The sequence below is a fragment of the Aethalodelphis obliquidens genome, unplaced genomic scaffold, assembly GCF_003676395.1.
Source record: "Aethalodelphis obliquidens isolate GAN/ISIS:26980383/991018 unplaced genomic scaffold, ASM367639v1 scaffold22, whole genome shotgun sequence".
Taxonomy (NCBI): domain Eukaryota; kingdom Metazoa; phylum Chordata; class Mammalia; order Artiodactyla; family Delphinidae; genus Aethalodelphis; species Aethalodelphis obliquidens.
Window position 1 is genome coordinate 22180414 of NW_020837966.1, and position 22750 is coordinate 22203163.

Here is a 22750-nt window from a genome sequence, read left to right on the forward strand (position 1 = left end):
ATTGTAAATTGCTTAATAATTCCTATACCTAGCTGTGATTTAGAATCACCTAAAAGAACTTTTTAAAAAATAGTAAACATTCCTGGGGATGAATCCTACAGATTCTGAGACAAGTGTAGGGTGGAGCCCAGTGTTCTTCTGTCTATTCAATAAACTCCTTTGGTATTTCTGTTGTGTAGCCATGTGTGGAGTTGCTGGGGACTGAGATGTCTGACTTCTTAGAACATTGAATTTTCTCCCAGTTCCTGTGGCTCTTACTTGCACAAGTATTTTCCCTCACCTAAGAGAAGGATTGTTCACACAAAGTTGTTGATTAAGAAAGTGTCCAGGACTTGCTAGAGTGAGTTAGGCCATTGGCAGAAATTAAATAAGACAACAATTAATTTCCTTAAGATTGGCCTCTTGTTTTTCATTCCCCTAATAAAATTCTAGTCATATGCATTAGTCATTTATTCACACAAATATTTTTTCAATATGTATAGTCTTATTATTTTAAGTCAGCAACTATAAATATTTCATATTTATTGAGCTTTTTCAAGCATAGAGAAGCATAGAGTTTCTGAGGTAACAAATTCTAGACTTCTAGATGAATTATGACCTGGTGACTGTAAACATCAGATAAAAATACTGGCTGTGGGATTATGTTGAACAGAAGATACATGATAGCACTTTTTTTTACACTTTATTATTTTAATTAGAAGTTTCTCATTGAACATAACAATTTGTAACTAAGCAAAATACTATGAAGAACATAATCTTTTATATCATACATATTGTTTTTTTTAACAATCGATCTGTCTTTCCAACTACTTTGGCTTCAGAATTTTCAGACCTACTGAAATGTTGAAGTAGTATAACATTGCATACACTTTCTCTAGATTTATGGCTGTTAACCTACTCCCACTGCATTTTTGTCTACCTATCTACCCATACATACCTTTTTTGGTCTGCTAAACCATAAGAATACAGTTTACAAGAATTAAGATTCTTAACTCTAAACATTTGGTGTACGTATCCTAAGGAAAAGACATTCTCCTCCATGACCTCCATACCCTTATCAAACCTAGGAAGATTAGCATTAATAAAATATCATTTAAGATAGACATTAGTTACATTTCTCCCAATTGTCCCCAGTGGTGTTTATAGCTATTTCTTTTTAAAATTCAGTTCAAACTCAGTCAAGTGTCATGTGTGAGTTTTTTAATATTTTTTAGTCTCTTTTAACCTAGAATGGTCCCCTTGCTGTTTTATGTATTCCTTTTTCATGGCATTGCATTTTTTAAGAATCCAAGCTCATTTTTGTTTATCCATTGTTGTTATTGTTGTCACCGTTTTTTGTGGAATGTTTCTCATCCTGAATTTTCTAGTCAGTTTCTCATAGTTTGTGATAAGCGAAAGATTTTTGTCTAATACACAGATGATATTAAGTATTTATTATTGCATCATGTCCTGTTTTCCACTGTTGGTGCTGCTAATTTGGTTATTTGATGAAGGTAATGACCGTCAGTTTTCTTCATTTAAAGGTTCATTTTTCTCTGTGATTAAGAGCTAATTTGTGGAGTGGTACAATGAGACTTTATGAAAAGCTCTTCTTTTTTCTCCTTCCTGTCTCTAACCCTCATTTTGTTTCCTTACTAAAAGTCATTGTCTAACATTGTCACATTCAGTGCTTTTCACCAGTGAGAAAAGCTGTAAAACTATGTCCCTGAATGTAGAATGTCCCATTTTCACTCACTATATTTGTATCAATAAAGGTGGAACACATTATTCTGCAGTGATCACGTAGTCTCCATACCTTGGCCGGCCTCAATGAGATTTTATTATGCCATAGCTGAAGGACAGTAGCTTAATGAAACTTAGTAGAGGTAAAGCTCTTGGAAGTCATTAGTTTTCTATCTTCTAGAGTTTCCTCCAAAGAAATGCTACTGTAGGCACCTTATTTTCTTTAAATTTTTTTTAGCTTTATGCTTTGAAATAAATACAGATTCTTTGAAATAAATACAGATTTCAAAGATTTTAAAGGAGGGTCCTTTGCATCCTCACTCAGCTTCCTCCAATGTTAATATCTTGCATAACTATAATACAATATCAAAACCAGGAAACTGACATTACTACAACACACAGGCTGGAGTGGGGATTGAGTTGGCCCACCCAGGCTTTGAAGATACTACTGCAGACAAATCAGCCTGCCTGCTACTGCCTTGGTTGTAGAATTGCCCTGATGGGCTTAGGACTTCTCACGAAGTCTTCCTTGGACTTCCCTTTCCTTATCTTTGGCCCAGGAAAGTAGGCATTCTTGTTTTTCTTGTCTGTACTTTGGTAACTTTGGACTGTAGAACTCTCTGGTGCCCAGTCTAGGAAATATGGGAGATAAAAAAGAAAACTAAGAAAGTTCACCACACTATATTTCCTCAAGGTCTGAGCACCCTAGCCAGTCTGACTTCTACTTTTCAGCTTCCAGAGTCCTTTTGTCATTCTCTTTTTATTTATTTCCAGGCTATTCGGTTGTATTGTGAGGAGAGAAATAGGGAAAATTGAATCTATGCCACCTTGTTTTCTTTCCTTAATTTTTATTTTAAGTATTTGTATTATATGTTATTTTCATTTATGTTTTTACCCAAAAATGGGACTATCATTTTCTAAGAGGAAAAGAGTCAACAGTATTCAGCTAAAATAAGGAAAATATGCTGTGATGCTGCAATCATTTTTTCTAATCTCAGGCTGTTTCAGAACATGCAAAATACCTTGCAGTCCCTTATTGCTTTGGGAATTATATGTAGTTGATATCAACATATAGTGTTAAAGGAACTTACTTTAGATTAGAATTTGAAAAATGTAAATTTCTGTTATCTTGAACTTTGAAGCCAGTAAATATTTTCAGTTACACATAATCCACATGTTAAAGACTGGCTTAATCAAGACAGGTACCCTGTTAAGGTCAAGATTAAATGTGTGATGTCCTCTACAAACAAACAAACAAATAAAAACAAAAGGAAAACTTATTTGGGCTCTGAAATTTAGTTTGTCTAAGAAATCCATGCAGTAGTAAAGCTATTCTAAAGTTTTAGCGTAATCTAAAGTTAATGGACTTCAACATTTGGGGGGTCATGCTTTCTTACTCTGTTTGCTCAGAAACACATTATGGAATGTGTATAGGGTTAGAAGTAAATGGATAGAGAAGTTATAAATGAACATAGATGAAAATGAATTTACTTCTTATTTTATTGTAGTTTTTGCCACACCACGTGGCTTGCGGGATCTTAGTTCCTCGACCAGGGATCGAACCCAGGACCCGGCAGTGAAAGCACTGAGTCCTAACCACTGGACCACCAGGGAATTCCCTGAGATGTTTTTTGTTTTTTTTTTTAACATTTTTATTGGAGTACAATTGCTTTACAATGGTGTGTTAGTTTCTGCTTTATAACAAAGTGAATCAGTTATACATATACATATGTTCCCATATCTCTTCCCTCTTGCATCTCCCTTCCTCCCACCCTCCCTATCCCACGCCTCTAGGTGGTCACAAAGCACCGAGCTGACCTCCCTGTGCTATGCGGCTGCTTCCCACTAGCTATCTATTTTACGTTTGGTAGTGTATATATATCCATGCCACTCTCTCACTTTGTCACAGCTTACTCTTCCCCCTCTCCATATCCTCAAGTCCATTCTCTAGTAGGTCTGTGTGTTTATTCCTGTGTTACCCCTAGGTTCTTCATGACCTTTTTTTTTTCCTTAGATTGCATATATATGTGTTAGCATATGGTATTTGTCTTTCTCTGACTTACTTCACTCTGTATGACAGACTCTAGGTCCATCCTCCTCACAACAAATAACTCAATTTCGTTTCTTTTTATGGCTGAGTAATATTCCATTGTATTGTGCCACATCTTTTTTATCCATTCATCTGATGATGGACACTTAGGTTGTTTCCACCTCCTGGCTATTGTAAATATAGCTGCAATGAACATTTTGGTACATGACTCTTTTTGAATTATGGTTTTCTCAGGGTATATGCCCAGTAGTGGGATTGCTGGGTCATATGGTATTTCTATTTGTAGTTTTTTAAGGAACCTCCATACTGTTCTCCATAGTGGCTGTACCAATTTACATTCCCACCAGCAGTGCAAGAGTGTTCCCTTTTCTCCACACCCTCTCCAGCATTTATTGTTTGTAGATTTTTTGATGATGGCCATTCTGACTGGTGTGAGATGATATCTCATTGTAGTTTTGATTTGCATTTCTCTAATGATTAATGATCTTCAGCATTCTTTCATGTATTTGTTGGCAATCTGTATGTCTTCTCTGGAGAAATGTCTATTTAGGTCTTCTGCCCATTTTTGGATTGGGTTGTTTGTTTTTTTGTTATTGAGCTGCATGAGCAGCTTGTAAATTTTGGAGATTAATCCTTAATTGATATTTATAGGACATTCCATCCAAAACAACAGAATACACATTTTTCTCAAGTGCTTGTGGAACATTCTCCAGGATAGATCATATCTTGGGTCACAAATCAAGCCTTGGTAAATTTAAGAAAATTGAAATTGTATCAAGTATCTTTTCTGACAACAACGCTATGAGACTAGATATCAATTACAGGAAAAGATCTGTAAAAAATACAAACACATGGAGGCTAAACAATACACTACTTAATAACGAAGTGATCACTGAAGAAATTAAAGAGGAAATCAAAAAAATACCTAGAAACAAATGACAATGGAAACATGACAACCCAAAACTATGGGATGCAGCAAAAGCAGTTCTAAGAGGGAAGTTTATAGCAATACAATCCTACCTTAAGAAACAGGAAACATCACAAATAAACAACCTAAACTTGCACCTAAAGCAATTAGAGAAAGAAGTACAAAAACACCCCAAATTTAGCAGAAGGAAAGAAATCATAGAGATCAGATCAGAAATAAATGAAAACAAAATGAAGGAAACGATAGCAAAGATCAATAAAACTAAAAGCTTGTTCTTTGAGAAGATAAACAAAATTGATAAACCATTAGCAACACTCATCAAGAAGAAAAGGGAGAAAATCAATAGAATTAGAAATGAAAAAGGGGAAGTAACAACTGACACTGCAGAAATACAAAAGATTGTGAGAGATTACTACAAGCAACTCTATGCCAATAAAATGGACAACCTGGAAGAAGTGGACAAATTCTTAGAAATGCACAACCTGCCAAGACTGAACCAGGAAGAAATAGAAAATATGAACAGACCAATCACAAGCACTGAAATTGAAACTGTGATTAAAAATCTTCCAACAAACAAAAGCCCAGGACCAGATGGCTTCACAGGCAAATTCTATCCAACATTTAGAGAAGAGCTAACACCTATCCTTCTCAAACTCTTTCAAAATATAGCAGAGGGAGGAACACTCCCAAACTCATTCTATGAGGCCACCATCACCCTGATACCAAAACCAGACAAAGATGTCACAAAGAAAGAAAACTACAGGACAATATCCCTGATGAACATAGATGCAAAAATCCTCAACAAAATACTAGCAAAACAGAATCCAACAGCACATTAAAAGGATCATACAACATGATCAAGTGGGGTTGATCCCAGGAATGCAAGGATTCTTCAATATACACAAATCAATCAATGTGATACACCATATTAACAAATTGAAGGAGAAAAACCATATGATCATCTCAATAGTTGCAGAGAAAGCTTTTGACAAAATTCAACACCCATTTATGATAAAAACCCTCCAGAAAGTAGACATAGAGGGAACTTTCTTCAACATAATAAAGGCCATATATGACAAACCCACAGCCAACATTGTCCTCAATGGTGAAAAACTAAAACCATTTCCACTAAGATCAGGAACAAGACAAGGTTGCCCACTCTCACCACTGTTATTCAACATAGTTTTGGAAGTTTTAGCCACAGCTATCAGAGATGAATTTACTTCTTAAACTCTCTTGTGAAAATGCAAGTATTAATCCCAGAATATTTTGTATTGGGTTGGCCAAAAGCTTTGTTCGTTTTTTTCTGTAAGACGGGTCTAGTAGAGCTTAGTTGTCTTTAACTTCATTCGAAACAATTTTATTAGATTGTATTGTGACAGCTGTCATATCAGAGTGTATTTTTTTTTTAAAATTATCAAAATTGGTGAATTTATATTTCTCCATTTTAATATTGAAGATGGAAGAAAAAAAGCAATATTTTCATCATATTATGCTTTATTATTTCAAGAAAGGTATAAATACAACTGGAACGCCACAAAAAAGGATTTGTGCAGTTTATGGAGAAGGTGCTGTGACTGACTGAATGTGTCAAAAGTGGTTTGCAAAGTTCTGTGCTGGAGAATTCTCGCTGGACGATGCTCCACGTTTGGGGAGACCAGATGAAGTTGATAGCAATCACATCGAGACATTAATTGAGAGCAATCAATGTTATACCATGCAGTATAACAACATACTCAAAATATCCAAATCAAGTGTTGAAAGTCATTTGCACCAGCTTGGTTATGTGATTCGCTTTGATGTTTGGGTTCCACATCAGTTAAGCAGGAAAAAATCCTTCTTGACTGTATTTCCGCATGACATTATCTACTTAAACGTAAAAAAAAAATGTTCTGATTTTAAAACAAATTGTGATGGGCGATGAAAAGTGGCTACTGTACAATAATGTGGAATGGAAGAGATCGCGGGGCAAGCGATATGAACCACCACCAACCGCACCAAGGGCTGGTCTTCATCCAAAGAAGGTGATGTTGTATATATGGTGGGATTGGGAGTCCTCTATTATGAGCTCCTTCCGGAAAACCAAATGATTAATTCCAACAAGTACTGCTCCCAGTTACACCAAGTGAAAGCTGCACTCGACGAAAAGCGTCCAGAATTAGTCAACATAAAACAGGTAGTCTTCCATCAAGATAATGCAAAACCGCATGTTTCTTTGATGACTGGGTAAAAACTGTTACGGCCTGGATGGGAAGTTGTTATTCATCCGCCATATTCACCAGACATTGCACCTTCGGATTTCCATTTATTTTGGTCTTTACAAAATTCTCTTAATGGAAAATATTTCAGTTCCCTGGAGGACTGTAAAAAGCACCTGGAACAGTCCTTTGCTCAAAAAGATAAGTTTTGGGAAGATGGAATTATGTAGTTGCCTGAAAAATGGCAGAAGGTAGTGGAACAAAAGGGTGAATACGTTGTTCAATAAAGTTCTTGGTAAAAATGAAGAATTTGTCTTTTATTTTTACTTAAAAACCTAAGGGATTTTTTTGGCCAACCCAATAGATTATATAAGCCAACTATTCAAACATGTAGGAGTTAGTTCTCTGATACAGGCGAAGACTATAGAGAGTTTCGAAGAAGAACAGTACAGACAACAATCAAAAAATAATTTTTGGCATTTCTGCAATGTACCTGCCCTCAGGGAAACTGCGTTCTATGGGAGACTAAATAATGTGACAAATAACATAATGCAATTATATACAGTGCAATAAAAAGAATAGTTGGGGGCTTCCCTGGTGGCGCAGTGGTTGGGAGGCCGCCTGCCGGTGCGGGGGACACGGATTCGTACCCCGCTCCGGGAAGATCCCACGTGCCGCGGAGCAGTTGGGCCCGTGAGCCATGGCCGCTGAGCCTGCGCGTCTGGAGCCTGCTCCGCAATGGGAGAGGCCACAACAGTGAGAGGCCCGCGTACCAAAAAAAAAAAGAAAAAAGAAAGAAACCCGATACACTCTATGCGTGTTTCTATTTTTAGGAAGTACACCCACTGCTCTGTGAATAACAAACACATGAGAGGGCTGGAGTCTCAACAAGGAAGCAGGAAGCTAAGCAGTAGTTTGGGAAGAAAGATGGCTGTTGCTTAGGCCAGGGTGGTCGTGGTAGAAGTCATAGGATTCTCACCATATTTGGAGGTAAAGCTGTCAGAGCTTGCTGATTAATTTTATGTGGAGTGTGAGGGAAAGTGGTGACTGTAGGGGAGTGCTAAATTTTGGGGTTAGGCTGACTACGAGATTAGCACTGGCATTATCTACAATGGAGAATAACTGAAGGGTTTGGTCTGGAAATTAATTTGGAGATGTGGACATTATGGAAAGCAGCATTAAAATATACAAATCTGGAGTTCCAGGTTGAAGTAGGCTGGATATGTAAATTTTTGGAATTATTGTCTGTTCTGTCTTTTAAAGCCTAGGTTACTGTTGCTTCACTTAAAGAGCAAATGTAGGGAAGGAAGATAAAATGGCTGAGGACCAAGACTTGGATTTTTGTATCTTTATAGGCCAGAAAAAGAAGAGAGAGCTAGGAGGGGATTGGAATATCCATTTATATGTACCAGTGTAATTGCTTCTGTGGTCTAAGAACAGAAGGAGGGTTAACAGGGGAAGGAGATAAGGGCCTCTCTGGATGAGCAATTCTGGAGGGCTCTATTAAAATTGACTGTGGTCAGTGATGTCTAAAAACAGTGAATGAAGCAAAAGACAAAAAGGCTGGCCATCTATGGAGATTCTATCAAGAGTAGAGCAGATGTCACCACAACTACTACTAAACTACAGGTGGGAGCACCCAGTCTGAGTCAGGAGCAATGAGATATTCACACTTTACATGGTAGACATAAAGAGGCAGGTCCGAGCAGGGGCAGAATAGGTGAGACCTTCGCAATAACTTAAAGTAAATAGCACAAAGAAGTCTTAAAATACAATTAATTATAAAAGATAAAGCTGAAGTGGCATATAACACAACTGATATAATTTCTACTGCATTTTTAAATTTAAAAGATACATGTACATATTAGAAAACTCATTGTGAAAGGAATAAAGTTCACTTTTTCAACTTTCATTCATTCGGCAGTTATTAAGTGTTTTTTCTGTGTGCCAAATTCTGTTTTAGGTGTACTAGGTGATGGAGACAGCAATTAACAAGGCTTACCTTCCATTTTAGAGCTGAAAAGAAAGCCTTCCGCTCCCAATTCTCCTCAAGGAAGATAAAAAATGTATCAAGTTTTGGTGTATCTCTGAAAAAAAATAAACACACACGTACTATGGTATACGTTTGTGTGTGTATGCATATGTTGTTTGCATACATATAGATAATACATTTATTGTATATGTTTATATTTATTATTGAAATTGTCACTACATGATAATAGTAAATAGTGTTAGTAAACAGACCACTTTGTCCTTTACATTTTTTTTTCATTTAATACTGTATTTCAGAAGCTCTTCATGATGCTATGGTAGACCTACTTTATTCATTTTATTAGAAACAATGTATTTCATTATGTAGCTGTACCACATTTTATTTAACCAATCTATTATTGATAAACGTTTTTTTCTGCAAATTTTTCCTGTTAGAAATAATGCTGCACCTAGCATCCCAATTCATATATTAAGCACATAATTGCAAATACATCTATTTGCGAAGTAACTTCTTAGCAGAGAGATTGCTGCATTAAATGGTTGTCTGTTCTTTTTAATTGATCAAAAGGCATTAAAGATGCTCATACAAAAGAAAAAAAATCTTTCTGGCAGTGGCAATATGAGACAAATATATATCAAAGGTAATTCTTTAAAAGTACCCAGGATTTTAGAGTGTTTGGCTTAAAATCATTATCAGTCTTACTTCTTAGATAGAAAATAAGCTATAGGGAATGGCAGGAGATTACAATGAGCAGGTTCATTAATCAAATTCTACTTATGCTGCCGTTGGCTATGTATTAGTTTAAAGATAAATTTAATTTTGATTATATGTTGCAATATATAAAAGTGAACTTGGACATTATGTACTTTTGATATGTAAGATAGATGAATCTAATTCTGCTGGTAAAGCTCCTAAAATAGTGATTGGACAATAGTAGGTACTCAATAAATTAAAATTATTGAAATAATTTATTCATGGCTCTAGACACTTGAAAACCATGGCAAGCCTCATTTGGAGATCCAAAGGGGTTTGCTTACTTCAGCAAAGCTGGCTTGTTTCCTCCCCAGAGCTTCCTGGTTTATAGTCTTGTAGCTAGAAACCTAAGTTACCGGCAGAACATGGTGGTTTCATGGGGCAGAATCACAGTAGAATCATGGGGCAGATTCACGGTAATCAAACATGCGAGACTTATGTATAGAATAAGACTGCAAATACAGTGAGAGCTACAACTGTTGAGATTGCTGAACGAGGTCTCAGGTATTCTCTTCTGGGGGCTCTCAGACACCCTCCCCCATCACCTTTAGTGGAGTTACGTTATTCATTTGAAATCTGGCCAACTTTCAGAAAATTTTTTCCAGCTTTATTGAGACATAATTGACAAATAACATTGTGTAAGTTTAAGGGGCACAATGTGATGATTTGATTACACATGTATTGTGAGAAGATTACCTTTCAGAAAATTTGAACCTTAAGATAAATAGTAATAGTAATGATATATAGAATAAACTAATTATCTATAAGTCCAAAATGATGTAAGTGAATGGATGAATGAGTGAATGAGATAGAATTATTCCATATGATAGAATGTAAACTAATAAATATAGAAGTAATTATGAAATTAGAAAATCAGTATTTGGCAAAAACTGGAGTAAAATCATTTCAGGAAGAATCATCAATTGTCACTACAACTACTGAGTAAATGTTTGATGATAAACATAGTATTTTTCCAAGAAACCTATTAAATTCAAAGAGGAAAACAGGAAATTTATAATGGAGAAACCCGGCAGATACCTCCTTAGCCAAGTGATCAAAGTTAAAATCACCATTAATAGTGATGTGCTTCCTAAATTAATGCCCTGAGAAGGACACAGCATCTCTTTGATTCCTGAAAAAAAAACAAAAAAAAGCATAACCTGAATCTATCTGCCAGACCCAAATTGAAGGACAATCTACAAAAACAAAACAAAACCGTATATTCTTCAAAAATGTCAAAGGCATGAAAGATAAAGCTGAGGAACTATTCCAGATTAAAGAAAATTAAAGAAACATGGCAACAAAATGCAATTTGAGCTCTTGGATGAGATCTTGGACAGGAAAATATATTTCTTCTTTTGCATTTCTAATGCATACACAACATTAGTGAGATAATTGAGAAATCTGAATTTAAAATTTGATCTAAATAATGCCTATAGATTAGAAACTAGTAATGTTTCAATGTTAACTTCCTATTTTTAACAATTATAATGTGGTTATATGAGAAATATTCTAGTTCCAAAGAGATATGCACTGGAAGATTTAGGAGAAATGGGTTATCCTGTCCACAACTTACTCTTAGATACTTCAGAAAAAAATATAGAGAAAATGTATCTGGTAAAATATTTATATATTGATATTCTTGGAATCTGGGTGAAAAGTATAGTAGAGTTCCTTGACTAGATTATAACTTTTCTGTAAGTATGAAACTATTTCAAAATGAAAAGTTAAAAAGTATTCTGAACCAAATATTCTGGCTACTTTATTCTTAAGTCAAATGTTATTATATTTTCCCATATGTACAGATCCTATCAAAATACTCTGCAAAAATATACTGTGTTACTTTTTGAAGATACATTAGTTTATTTGGAAGCCAGTGTTAAATACATATTGAATACATGAATAAAATATAATTTTAAAATAGAGAAGACAGGAAGGGAGGAAGAATGAGGAGATAGAGGAAATGAGTGATGCAGAGAATGGAAGAAAAGAGGTTACAGTAGCCCTCCCCTCCTTTATCCACCATTTAGATTTCTGTGGTTTCAGTTACCTGAGGTCAGAACGAGGTCCAAAAATATTAAATGGAAAATTCCAGAAATGAACAGGTGTAAATTTTAAATCATGCGCCCTTCTGAGTATCATGATGAAATCTTGCTCCACCCCTGCCCCCACCCTGACAGGAAGCATCCCAAGCATCCCTTTGATCCAGTATATCCCACCTAGTAGTCACTTAGTAGCTCTATGGGTTATCAGATAGACTGTCCAGGCACTGCAGTGCTTCTGTTCAAGTAACTCGTATTTTGCTCCCAGAGTGCAGAGTAGTGATGCTAGCAATTCAAGTTATGCCAAAAAGAAGTCATAAAGTTCTTCCTTTATGTGAAAAGGTGAAAGTTCTCAACTTATTAAGGAAATTAAAAAATCATATGCTGAAGTTGCCAAAATCTATGGTAAAAACAAATCTTCCATCGCTGAATTTGTGAGGAAGGAAAAAGAAACTCTGGCTAGTTTTGGTATCTCACCTCAAACTGCAAAAATTATGGGCACAGTATATAGTAAGTGTTTGGTTAAGATGGAAAAGGCATTAAATTTGTACAATAAGATACTTAGAGAGAGACCACATTCACATCACTTTTATTACAGTATATTGTTATAATTGTTCTATTTTATTATTAGTTGTTGTTAATCTCTTACTGTGACTAATTTATAAATTAAAATGTGATTATAGTTATGTATGTATAGGAACAAAACCCACAGTATATATAGGGTCCAGTACTATCTGTGGTTTCAGGCATCCACTGAGGGTCTTGGAAAGTATCCCCCATAGATAAGAGGGGAAACTGCTGTACAGGTGTACCAAGGAAATATTGTGGGTTTGGTTCCAGACCATGGCAATAAGGTGAATATTGCAATAAAGAGAGTCACACAAAGTTTTCGGTTTCCCAGTGCATATAAAAGTTATGTTTGCACTATACTGTAGTCTGTTAAGTGTGCAATAGCATTATGTCCTAGAAAACAATGTACATACCTTAATTTTAAAATATTTTACTGCTAAAAAATTCTGACCATCATCTGAGACTTCAGCGAGTTGTAGTAACATTAAAGATCACAGATAACCATAACAAATATAGTAAAAATGCAAAAGTTTGAAATATTGTGAGAATTATGTGACAGAGACCATGAAATGAGCAAATGCTGTTCCAAAATGGTGCTGGTAGACTTGCTGGACACAGGGTTGCCACAGACCTTCAATTTGTAAAAAACGCAGTATCAGGCTTCCCTGGTGGTGCAGTGGTTGAGAGTCCGCCTCCGATGCAGGGAACGTGGCTTCGTGCCCTGGTCCGGGAGGATCCCACATGCCGTGGAGCGGCTGGGCCAGTGAGCCATGGCCGCTGAGCTTCCACGTCCGGAGCCTGTGCCCCGCAACGGGAGAGGCCACAACAGTGAGAGGCCCGCGTACCGCAAACAAAACAAAGCAAAACAAAAAAAACACAGTATCTGCAAAGTGTAATAAAGTCAAGTGCAATAAAACCTGGTATGCCTGTATTGCCTAAATATTTAACCTTTTTACCAGGTAGAGGGAATGAATACTGATGTGTCATTATGTATAAGTAAATATGTATGTTTATTTATACCAGAGACACTTTTTCACATTGAAAACCTGTATGAACACGATTATTAAAAGTAGTCGTTCTGATCCCTTCCTTTTAAAAATTAATTTCCCACTTATTGCAAACACCTGTATGAGATTCCTTTTGAGCGCTTGCCGAATTTCAGCTGCATGTTATTTGGTAGCCCAGGGCAATATTTTATCTAGTCTTAAACTGTTTTTACTTTTCAAGTAAGGTGACTCACTCAGCAAGGAGTTTGTGGTGATGGGTATTATTTTAATCTCGTCTTGCTCTTAGTTTTCCTGTCTTTTTCTGAAGGGTGAGAATCCCTTATATTTAAAAGCTTATGCCAGGGGACTTCCCTGGTGGCGCAGTGCTTAAGAATCCGCCCGCCAATGCAGGAGACATGGGTTCGAGCTCTGGTCCAGGAAGATCCCACATGCCGTGGAGCAACTAAGCCGGTGCGCCGCAACTACTGAGCCTGCGCTCTGGAGTCTGTGAGCCACAACTACTGAAGCTTGCGTGCCTAGGGCCCGTGCTCTGCAGCAAGAGAAGCCACAGCAATGAGAAGCCCGTGCACCGCAATGAAGAGTAGCCTGTGCACCGCAATGTAGAGTAGCCCCTGCTCGCTATAGCTAGAGGAAGCCCGCGCGCAGCAACGAAGACCCAACTCAGCCAATAAATAAATAAATTTTAAAAAATGAAAAATAAATAAATAACATTTTTAAAAAGCTTATGCCAGTGTTATCTGACAGTCTTTACTCTCTAGTAATCATAATTATTATACTTTTTAAAAATTCTGTTCTGATTCTTATACTTTCTACAATCCAACTAAAATATCAAGATGTACTTTTACTTAGGACTGATGTTCTTCTCTTAGGGTGTTTCTAGAGCTTCGTAACACTAAAACCTTCATGACTTTAAAATGAAAAGTGGACTTAATTTCTTCTGAACTAAAAGCTTTCTTCCTTCTAGATACCACTTTTGCTTCTGAAAACTACTGTTAATGTCTCAATGTGCTTTGTGAGAATCTAAACACAAATACATAGTTGACTGCTGAAACTGAAGCCACTGCAGGGGGTTGAACAGAAGCTACAGATTTTTTTTTAGTGTAGTATCCTCTTTGTCAGGTTTTTTATTTTCTTGAAATTTAGTTCAATAGCATAACACTTTTTTTTTTTATAGCTGATACATAATGTATGCTTTCCCATAAATCTGAACTTTGTCTGGCAATGGACATGTTCAAGACCGCAGTATAATAACTCTATTACAATGACTGATTATAATAGCCCCTCACAGTCTAAGGTCAAAGCATTAGAGCTTTTGGAATTTCTAAAACTTTCTATGTTCCAGCGAATCCATCCCCTTTACCTGTTTAAATGGAGGTAAACTAATTGAAAAGTCAGTTAATCTATAATTGTTTGGCTCACCCACTTCCATATAGAAGACTGGCAGTCAAAATCCCACTGACCCTATGAAGTCCTAAAACTCCTAAATTCTTTTCATAACAGTAAAACAAGTTAATATCATATATTTCTTAGGAAATGCTGAGTTCGAAGAAAATTAAGCTAAATATTCTTTGATGTTCTTAATGTAGTGAGTAGGTGAATTGCCTTCCCAGTATCCAGTCCTTCCTTTCCTCCTGTGTGTGTGCTGAGATGCAACCTCCAGCTGATGAGCAAGCATGGGTCGGTGTGCCCTTCATAAGCTGTCACAGCAACGTGTCCCTCTCCCTAGACCATTGATTCCGTCAACCCAAGGTAAACCTAGAACTTTGCTGGGACACCATGGACTGAGGAGACATCTCTCCTTGACATGGAGATTTGAAGATGAAGTCTGAAGCTCCCAGAGACCATTATGAAAAGATATATCTGAACCCCATCATCTGGTAGAACAGAGCCAAGCACTGTAGAGGGACCTGGTCTGGATGACATTGTTTGTAATCCTGGATCCAGCTTTACCTAGAGATTTTCTATTCCTTGAGTTTTCATTCATGTAAGATAATAAATTCCTCCTTCCCCTGACATACACACTCATACATATACACAGACTCCTCTTCCTGCTTAAGCTAGTTGGAGGTGGGTTTCTTGCATCAAAAGTGTCATGAAAAATATAATTTCTCCTTTATTGAAAAAGAGGTTGATACACTCAGGAAGGTTCTTATAAGGCTGTTTACAAGGACTTCGCAAACGGCTGGCAAACGGGAAAATTCTGATTCAAAATGTCAGGAAAAAGAATGGTCACATTTATTTTGACAAGGTCACCGAGGTATTTTGGATGACACCCCAGTCTTAGAGTAAAAAACTTGAGTTTAAGCCCTATATCCGGCACTTACTGGCAAGTCACTTATTTTCTTAGGGCTTTGGTTATAAAGTAGGAATGATAATTACCTTCTTAGCTACTTTACAGAGCTGCTATAAGAAAAATAAGTAATGGATATGTATGAGCTTTTAAAATGATAGAGAGCCTAAAAATAAAATGAATTAATAATAATAGTCAAGTGTAATTTTCCACTTAAGTAGTTTATTTTCAGCTTTGCATCTATCTTTTTCCTTTAGATAATCTGTTCAGGTTTACCATACTCTCAGAATTATTATATTTAGAACTGGAAAACTGTTGCAACCCATAAAGCTAACAGTGAGTAGCAGCTTATTGTGAAGTGCTGAAAAATACTTTCATCTAAACATTTCATCTGAAAGGATCTTTTTCACATCTGCACATTTTGGGAAAATATACTTAAAGATTAATAGGAAGAGAGATTCTTTTCTTGAGACTATAATAAGGTTCCCATGAAACCAAATAAAATTTGATATTTTTTTTAATTTTCAGAAAGTGAATGTAGAACCCAGCTGTTTACTCTCATTAGTCTCTTTCTTTAAACATAAAAAGAGAACAAACAGATGGAGCTGTAATGTAATGTAAATCAAACACTATACATGAACATATCCAAATAATAGGGACTTCCACATCAAGTGATTGGAAGCCCTCATGTGGAAACTCAGAGCAGGAATTTGTGCTGAATCATCTAGGGAATGAAAGTTTTGGGAGTATGTGAGGTAGTTAAAAATAAAGATTCTGAGCATAACCGTTGAATCCAAATTGATCATTAAGTCCACGTACAGTGATTCCTCTGTCTGCCAACTTTGAGAGCCACTGTATTACACTGCATTAAGGCAAAAGAAAATAGAGTCCAAATAACATTGCAGGGACTTAAAATTAATAACAGTGATAATAATGACAAAATTAAGACACTAATAAAAGGTACAAAGACATTCCTCCACCCCCACTCCACCGCCATCATCAAAAACTCTGCCAACACAAGCAGCATAATTACCTGCTTCTCTCTGCCTCTTTGACTACTCAAATGATGCCCTGGCAATGATGCCAGGCAGTCTTCACAACCTTAGTGAACATTTGAATCCCTGGAGAGTTTGTTCACAATGCAGATTCCTTGGCCCTACCGTATGCCATGTCAAATAAAGTTCTCTAGCATTGGGACATCAAAAGCTGAATTATATGCAAACACCAAGTTTGATTCTGATTTGACTGGAGGGCCAGACTCTGAGAAACTATGTACTAAATATGACCTTGACTTTTTCAACTTGTTTATGGATCCTGAAGATCAGTAAAGGTTAAGAAAGCAAAGATCAGGCAACTGCAATAATATTATCTGTAGGCTGATGACTCTCAAATATATACCTTTAACCATGTCTTCCACTGAATTTAAAAGTCATATCCCAACTGGCTTCCTGACATCTTCAATTGGATGTTGAATAGGCACCATAAACTTACCATGAACAAACTAGAACTCTCATTCCCTTCTTGCCCAGGATGCTCCCTTAACCCAATTGCATCCACCTACTTGCTAAAGCCAGAAAACTAAGAGTCATTGTTCTTTCCTGTCTGTCCATCAGCCCTACTGGCTAAAAGCTTTCTGCTCGAATCTCTGAACAATTCTTCATTCATCACGATGTCACCTACACAGTTAAAGGCTCTCCATCATGAGGGGTTGGTGGTGACACTGCTGTGAATGTCTGGAAAAAAGTATCAGGTCCAACACAAGATTCATGTTGTTCATCAGCTCTAATAAACTGTAGGACCAATTTTTTTAAGCTTCAAAAAATATTCTCAAGGGGCAGAGTCAAGGTGGCATACTAGGAGGATGTGGAATTTGCGTCTCCTCACAACTAGGGTACCTACCAGGCACCGGTGGGGGACGACGGACACCTAAGGGGGAGGACCCCAGTGACCGGACACTTGTGGGATCTTGGTTCCCAGGCTGGAGGTCGGGCCTGAGCTCCTATTGTGGGAGATCCAAGTCCAAACCACTAGACTGACAGAGAACCACAGACCCAGGGAATATCAATCAGAATGAGACATCCTGGAGGTCCTCATCTCAGCACCAAGAGCCAGCTCTATCCAACTGCCTGCAAACTCCAGTGTTGGATGTCTCAGGCAAAACAACCAGTAAGACAGGAACACAGCACCACCCATCAAAGACAAAAAATGAAGTGACAAGAGAATGTGTTACAGATGAAGGAGCAAGGTAAAAACCTACAAGACCAAATAAATGAAGATGAAATAGGCAATCTACCTGAAAAAGAATTCAGAGTAATGATAGTAAAGATCCCACATCTCAGAAACAGAATGGGGAAAATACAAGAAACATTTAACAAGGTCTAGAAGAGGTAAAGAGCAAAAGAAAGAGTGATGAACGACACAATTACTGAAATTAAAAATACTCTAGAAGGAATCAATAACAGAATAACTGAGGCAGAAGAACTGATAGGTGAGCTGGAAGAAAAACTGATGGAAATAACTGCCAGGGAGCAGAATAAAGAAAACAGAATGAAAAGAATTGAGAACAGTCTCAGAGACCTCTGGAACAACAGTAAATGCGCCAACATTGGAACTATAGGGGTCCCAGAAGAAGAAGAGAAAAAGAAAGGGTCTGAGAAAATATTTGAAGAGATTATAGTCTAAAACTTCCCTAACATGCTAAAAGAAATAGTCAGTCAAGTCCAGGAAACACAGAGAATACCGTACAGGATAAACCCAAAGAGAAACATGCCCAGACACATATTAATCAAACTATCAAAAATTAAATTCAAAGAAAAAATATTAAAAACAGCAAGGGAAAAGCAACAAATAACATATATGGGAATCCCCATAAGGTTAAGAGCTGATCTTTCAGCAGAAACTCTGCAAGCCAGAAGGGAGTGGCAGGACATATTTAAAGTGATGAAAGGGAAAAACCTACAACTAAGATTACTCTACCCAGCAGGGATCTCGTTCAGATCCGAGGGAGAAGTTAAAACCTTTACAGATAAGCAAAAGTTAAGAGAATTCAGCACCACCAAACCAGCTTTACAAATGCTAAAGGAACTTTTCTAGGCAGGAAACACAAGAGAAGGAAAAGACTTACAAAAACAAACCCAAAACAATTAAGAAAATGGTAATAGGAATATACATATCGATAATTACCTTAAATGTAAATGGATTAAATGCTCCAACCAAAGGACATAAACTGGCTGAATGGATACAAAAACAAGACCCGGACATATGCTGTCTACAGGAGACCCACTTCAGACCTAGGAACACATACAGACTGAAAGTGAGGGGATGGAAAAAGATATTCCATGCAAATGGAAATCAAAAGAAAGCTGGAGTAACAATTCTCATATCAGACAAAAGAGACTTTAAAAGAAAGACTATTACAAGAGACAAAGAAGGATACTACATAATGATCAAGGGATCGATCCAAGAAGAAGATATAACAATTGTAAATATTTATGCACCCAACATAGGAGCACTTCAATACATAAGGCAAATACTAACAGCCATAAAAGGGGAAACTGACAGTAACACAATCATAGTAGGGGACTTTAACACCCCACTTTCACCAATGGACAGGTCACACAAAATGAAAATAAATAAGGAAACATAAGCTTTAAATGATGGCAATAAACAAGATGGACTTAATTGATATTTATAGGACATTCCATCCAAAAACAACAGAATACACTTTCTTCTCAAGTGCTCATGGAACATTCTCCAGGATAGATCATATCTTGGGTCACAAATCAAGCCTTGATAAATTTAAGAAAATTAAAATCGTATTAAGTATCTTTTCTGACCACAATGCTATGAGACTAGATATCAGTTACAGGAAAAAACATCTGTAAAAAAATACAAACACATGGAGGCTAAACAATACGCTACCAAATAACCAAGAGTTTACTGAAAAAATCAAAGAGGAAATCAAAAAATACATAGAAACAAATGACAATGAAAACAGGATGGCCCAAAACCTATGGGATGCAGCAAAAGCAGTTCTAAGCGGGAATTTTATAGCAATACAATCCTACCTTAAGAAACAAGAAACATCACAAATAAACAACCTAACCTTACACCTAAAGCAAATAGAGAAAGAAGAACAAAAACCCCCTAAAGTTAACAGAAGGAAAGAAATCATAAAGATCAGATCAGAAATAAATGAAAAAGAAATGAAGGAAACAATAGCAAAGATCAATAAAACTAAAAGCTGGTTCTTTGAGAAGATAAACAAAATTGATAAACCATTAGCCAGACTCATCAGGAAAAAAAGGGAGAAGACTCAAATCAACAGAATTAGAAATGAAAAAGGAGAAATAACAACTGACACTGCAGAAATACAAAAGATCATGAGAGATTACTACAAGCAACTCTATGCCGATAAAATGGACAACCTGGAAGAAATGGAAAAATTCTTAGAAATGTACAACCTTCTGAGACTGAACCAGGGAGAAATAGAAAATATGAACAGACCAATCGCGAACACTGAAATCGAAACTGTGATTAAAAATCTTCTAACAAACAAAAGCCCAGGACCAGATGGCTTCACAGGTGAATTTTATCAAACATTTGGAGAAGAGCTAACACCTATCCTTCTCAAACTCTTCCAAAATATAGCAGAGGGAGGAACACTCCCAAACTCATTCTACGAGGCCACCATCACCCTGATACCAAAACCAGACACAGATGTCACAAAGAAAGAAAACTACAGGCCAATATCTCTCATGAACATAGATGCAAAAGTCCTCAACAAAATACTAGCAAACAGAATCCAACAGCACATTAAAAGGATCATACACCATGATCAAGTTAGGTTTATACCAGAATGCAAGGATTCTTCAATATCTGCAAATCAATCAATGTGATACACCATATTCACAAATTGAAGTATAAAAACCATATGTTCATCTCAATAGATGCAGAAAAAGCTTTTGACAAAATTCAACACCCATTTATGATAAAAACTCTCCAGAAAGTAGGCATAGAGGGAACCTACCTTAACATAATAAAAGCCATATATGACAAACCCACAGCCAACATCGTTCTCAATGGTGAAAAACTGAAACCATTTCCTCTAAGATCAGGAAAAAGACAAGGTTGTCCACTCTCACCACTGTTATTCAACACAGTTTTGGATGTTTTAGCCAGAGCAATCAGAGAAGAAAAAGAAATAAAAGGAATCCAAATTGGAAAAGAAGAAGTAAAATTGTCACTGTTTGCAGATGATATGATACTATACATAGAGAACCCTAAAGATGCTACCAGAAAACTACTAAAGCTAATCAATGAATCTGGTAGAGAACCTGGATACAAAATTAATGCACAGAAATCTCTTGCATACCTATACACTAATGGTGAAAAATCTGAAAGAGAAATTAAGGAAGCACTCCCATTTACCACTGCAACAAAAAGAATAAAATACGTAGGAATAAACCAACCTAAGGAGACAAAAGACCTGTATGCAGTAAACTATACAACACTGATGAAAGAAATTAAAGATTATACAAACAGGGAGAGATATACTATATTCTTGGTTGGGAAGAATCAACATTGTGAAAATGACTCTACTACCCAAAGCAATCTACAGATTCAATGCAATCCCTGTCAAACTACCAATGGCATTTTTCACAGAACTAGAACAGAAAGTTTCACAATTTGTATGGAAACACAAAAGACCCTGAATAGCCAAAGCAATCTTGAGAAAGAAAAACGGAGCTGGAGGAATCAGGCTCCCTGACTTCAGACTATACTACAAAGCTACAGTAATCAAGACAGTATGGTACTGACACAAAAACAGAAAGATAGATCAATGGAACAGGATAGAAAGCCCAGAGATAAACCCACGCACCTATGGTCACCTTATCTTTGGTAAAGGAGGCAAGAATATACCGTGGAGAAAAGACAGCCTCTTCAATAAGTGGTGCTGGGAAAACTGGACAGGTACATGTAAAAGAATGAAATTAGAACACTCCCTAACACCATACACAAAAATAAACTCAAAATGGATTAAAGACCTAAATATAAGGCCAGACAGTATAAAACTCTTAGAGGAAAACATAGGCAGAACACTCTATGACATAAATCACAGCAAGATCCTTTTTGACCCTCCTCCTAGAAAAATGGAACCTAATGAACAAATGGGACCTAATGAAACTTCAAAGCTTTTGCACAGCAAAGGAAACCATAAACAAGACTAAAAGACAAACTCAGAATGGGACAAGATATTTGCAAATGAAGCAACTGAGAAAGGATTAACCTCCAAAATTTACAAGCAGCTCATGCAGCTCAATATCAAAAAAACAACCCAATCCAAAAGTGGGCAGACCTAAATAGACAGTTCTCCAAAGAAGATATACAGATTGCCAGCAAACACATGAAAAGATGCTCAACATCACTAATCATTAGAGAAATGCAAATCAAAACTACAATGAGGTATCACCTCACACTGGTCAGAATGGCCATCATCTAAAAAATCTACAAACAATAAATGCTGGAGACGGTGTGGAGAAAAGGGAACCCTCTTGCACTGTTGTTGGGAATGTAAATTGATACAGCCACTATGGAGAACAGTATGGAGGTTCCTTAAAAAACTAAAGATAGAACTCCCATACGACCCAGCAATCCCACTACTAGGCCTATACCCTGAGAAAACCATAATTCAAAAAGAGTCATGTGCCACAATGTTCATTGCAGCACTATTTACAATAGCCAGGACATGGAAGCAACCTAGGTGTCCATCAACAGATGAATGCATAAAGAAGATGTGGCACATATATGCAATGGAATATTGCTCAGCCATAAAAAGAAACGAAATTGAGTTATTTGTAGTGAGGTGGATGGACCTAGAGTCTGTCATACAGAGTGAAGTAAGTCAGAAAGAGAAAAACAAATACCGTATGCCAACACATATATATGGAATCTAAAAAAAAAAAAAGGTTCTGATGAACCTAGTGGCAGGACAGGAATAAAGACACAGACGTAGAGAATGGACTTGAGGACACGGGGAGGGGGAAGGGTAAGCTGGGATGAAGTGAGAGAATAGCTCTGACATATATACACTACCAAATGTGAAATAGATAGCTAGTGGTAAGAAATTGCTGGCACAGGGAGATCAGCTCAAGAGCTTTGCAACAACCTAGAGGGGTGAGATAAGGAGGGTGGGAG